Raw genomic sequence first — 4,112 nt, 5'->3', positions numbered from 1 at the left:
CGAGAGCTCAGGGATCTGAATGCTCAACATTTAATTCGGCATGAGCAGAGAGGAGGAGGTAGAGGACGACAAGGAGAGTGAGGTGGGAGCGAGTCATTCGGCGTTCTATTCGGCTTGGATATCCATATATTTACCAAATACTAAATAAGATATTAGAAATCCCGTCTTTATGTAATTACACTTAAATCTTATTGGACCTTATCTTATCAAGTGCCTTAAAAGCACTATTTACCAAAATCCTTATAATTTAGCATTCTCCAATCGTCATTGAAATCAAAATAACTTCTCAATTCACTTTTCGATTACAATTTACGAAACCACTGCAGGGTAAGCAACCACGCATCGATTCATCCCTGCCGGCACCAATACCAGGTAACAGAAACAAGGGGATGGTGGAAACCAAGAGCACTCGGGGTCCCGAGTTCAAATCGCAGCCAAATCAAATTACCGGCAGCTGCGATATTTGCTGGATTTGCTGGTGCTCCTGAGCACAATCGACAAGAGTTGCTCCCAGGCGGGATGCAGCAGGGTATCTGAACCAGATTGAAGAGCTTCTGAGCCTGTCAATAATCAATTGAAAGCGAACGTACTCACGGATCGTCAGCCAAAAAATTGCCAATCAATAACAAGCCAAAACGCTTTGAATCGGCACAAAAAGCCACAAATGGAGGCCGTTATTCGATTTCTTTTTTTTTTTTTCTGTTCAAGAGAGGAGTACATCTACCGATAATTCATCGCTCTACAACAAGGCGAATCTAAACGAAAAAGAAAAAAGAGAAGCTGATCTGTGCTGTTCAATGAGCGGCGACGCCATCGCCGCCGCCGCCGAAAAAATCAACCCCCGGATCCGGCTCGCTCCGAGCGGGGCTCCCGGGGCCGGATCCGACGAACCAAACGCACTCGGCGGCCACGAGCCTCTTCCTCTGCGGGCAGCGCGGCCCGTAGACCCTCCCGGCGAAGCAGGGCGGGCCGTCGGCAGCGGCGGCGGCAGGGGGCCGGCCGTCCTGGCCCGGCTGCGCCGGCGTCGGGGGCGGGGGCGGATCTGGACGAGGGAGTGGGCGCGGTGGAGGAGGCGGGCGCTGCTGATGCGGGAGTCCCGGAGCTGAGCGAGGGCGCCGGGCTTCAGGTACTTGAGGTGGTGGGGCTCGGATCTGCGGCCGACGAGCCTGCGCGTCCTGCGATTCATGGCGTCTAGAGAGAGAGAGAGAGGCGGAGGGGGGGAGCAGGGGTAGAGAGAGAGAGAGAGAGGCGGAGGTTAGGGTTAAAAAGGAGAGGGGGGGGGAGGGGCGGGAAAGAGAGAGGGGGGAGGAGGCCTTTTTGGTTTTCGAAAGGGGGGGGGGGGCGAAGCGCGGGAGGTTTTGTTTTGTGGGAGTTTTTTGTTCTTTGACCTTTCTTCGGGAGTCCTGACGCTCCCGACGTCCTAGAGGTCTGTGGGGGCGCCGCGTGTCACTTGGGGGGGGGGGGGGTTGTATTTGATTACCTGCTAAAGATTACCTAATTCTATTATTTTGTTCCTCGAAATAAAAAAAAGAACGAAAATTTATTTGGTAAATTTTTTTATTTCCGGGGCACAAATTTATTCCTAAAATCAGTTTTAGAATATAATCAAGAATAAAAAAAAATTTTGATTCTTGATTCTGGGAACAAGAATTAGAAATGGAAAGGAATTTTTTTTTTCTTCTTCTTCTTGATTGGTCTTCTTCATTTTTCATGGCCTGTGGCCGGTCGTCCGCCGCCGGCCATAGGCCAGGGCCATGGCCGGTGAGGGTTGGACCCTTGCCGCCTAGGCCTCGCTAGATTCAGCGAGGGCAGCAACGAGGGCCACGACGCCCTTGTTGGCCCTGGCCATGGCCCAAGGAAGGGGAAAAAGATAAAAAGGAAAAAAGAAAGAAATAAATAAATATTAAAAAATTCAAAATATTATTAATAAAAAAATTTGTGCTGTTAACAAACGCATTTCTATTCTTTTTTCTGTTCTAGGAATAGAAATTTTGGACAGTTACCAAACGCTTTCAAATGCTTAGAAATTGTTTCTGGGAATAGAATAAAAAAATTTATTTCTGAGCAAAAATTATTTCCGAGAACAGAATGGTTACTAAACGCATCGTTGATGAAAGGAGATAAGCTATTCTCTTTTTTTGGGGCAAATCTCGCTTTGCTCCCCTGAACTATCACCATCTTTACATGTTGAACCCGAAATGTTTTAGGTATTTCGCTTTACTTCCCTAAACTCTCGAACTCTTCCGCTTGAAGGAACCCCCAATTAGGGGTGTGCAATGGGATCTAACCGAACTGGGAATTGCCTAGACCGGCATGTTCTAGGCGGTTTCCAAGATTGCTGGTCCGGTTCCCGGTTTCAGGGTAGGAATTAGACCAATAGGACTGCCTGGATCGGATCAATTTATATATAGTTTTATTATTTTAATAATTCTTAAAGTGTAAACCTAATTTACAAATGCTCGGCCCCTATCCTATCTTCATTTCAGCTTATGCGATTTCAGTTTCACGACACGGCCTCGCTCTTCACTGTCTTCAGTCGTTCCCTCTTGGCTTCCAATCACGCCTCGCCGCATCTGCCTCTTTCCCTCTCGTCCCTCTCGATCGACCCTTAGACGGTGGCGCATCCTTTTCACTCGAGCTCGACGCGTCCCTCTCGCGGTCTCATCTCAGCTCTCGTTTCCTCTTTTGCATCAAGGTAATGCTATGTTTTTTGCATTGCATTTTCCGTGTCTCGCCTTTCATTTCCACGGGACCTGTCGGATCTACGACTAGCCGTGTGCTGCGTAGGCGAAAGTCTCTGAATCGTCCAATCTCTTCAACATGTATTACGATAGAAGAAACAATATTGCTGGATTTGTGTGGTTTGGGGTTTGATTTCAGTGATTTTCCCCGTGACTCAGTCTTTTCAAGCCGATTTCCGATTGAAAAATGGGAATAAAATTAGGGCTTGCATTTGATTTGGGGAGGATCGTGCTTGGGAACTCGAGCGTGGGTGTCTAACGCTCTTCCTAAATGCCCATGATGGGGAAAATTACAAAAAAAGTCCTAAACCTTTTGCAATTGTGCCAATTCAGTCCTAAACCTTTTTTTGGCCAATTCAGTCCTAAAACTTTTGCAATTGTGCTAATTTAGTCCATCCGGCCACTTTTGGCCAGTCGGCGCTGACGTGGCCGGCTGACGTGGCGCCGGCCGGCGTCCACGTGGCAATTTTAAATAATTTGTTTATTATTTTTCGAATTTTTTTTATTTTTTTCTCTTTCTTTTTTTTTTCGCCTGTTTTCTTCCCCGGTCGCCGGTCCGGCGAGAGGCTGAGGCCGGCGAGGTGGACCTCACCCAGCGACGGTGAGGCCTCGCCAGATCTGGGCGAGGCTGACCTCGCCATGACCGGGCGACGCCTCGCCCGGCGACGGCGAGGCCGCCCAGATCTGGCGAGACCTCGCCGTTGCCGGGCGAGGTCGGTCTAGCCGTCGCCGGGCGAGGTCGGTCTCGCCGTCGCCGGGCGAGGTCGACCTCGCCATAGCCAGGGCGAGGTCGGTCTCGCCGTCGCCGGGTAAGGCCTCGCCCGGATCCGGCGAGGTCGACCTCGCCCGCATCTAGGCGAGGCCTTGCCATCGCCGGCTAGGGTCGACCTCGCCATGGCCGGGCGAGGTCGACCTCGCCATGGCCGGGCGAGGTCGACCTCGCCCGGCGACGGCGAGGCCGACCTTGCCATGACCGGCGAGGCCTCGCCGGCGACGGCGAGGCCGCCCAGATCCGGGCGAGACCTCGCCGCGCCGGCCGGCCTCGCCGTCGTCGGGCCAGCCTCACCGTCGCCGAGCGAGGCCTTGCCCAGATCTGGCGTGGGCGGCCTCGCCAGTGCCGGCAAGGTCCACCTCGCCCGGCGACGGCGAGGGCCAACCTCGCCCATGGCCGGCGAGGTGGACCTCGCCGGCCTCAGCCTCTCGCCGGTCGCCGGACCGGAGATCAGGAAAGAAGATAGGCAAAAAAAAAAGAAAGAGAAAAAAAAATTCGAAAAATAATAAAAAAAATTATTAAAAATTACCACGTGGACGCCGGCCGGTGCTACATTAGCCGACCGACGGCCACATCAGCGCTGGTCGGCAAAAAGTGGC

The 4,112-nt window shown here is 51.9% G+C and overlaps 1 pseudogene; it reads right to left on the bottom strand.

The window, feature by feature from the left end:
- Window positions 1-648: 648 nt before the first annotated feature.
- On the bottom strand, window positions 649-1,228 carry LOC130139129 (uncharacterized; annotated as a pseudogene).
- Between the last annotated feature and the right edge of the window lie 2,884 nt (window positions 1,229-4,112).

This window comes from Syzygium oleosum, unplaced genomic scaffold, assembly GCF_021117445.2.
Source record: "Syzygium oleosum isolate NSW1041296 unplaced genomic scaffold, Sole_v2.1 Sole_v2.10, whole genome shotgun sequence".
NCBI lineage: Eukaryota > Viridiplantae > Streptophyta > Magnoliopsida > Myrtales > Myrtaceae > Syzygium > Syzygium oleosum.
This window is presented reverse-complemented; position numbering and strand designations above follow the sequence as displayed.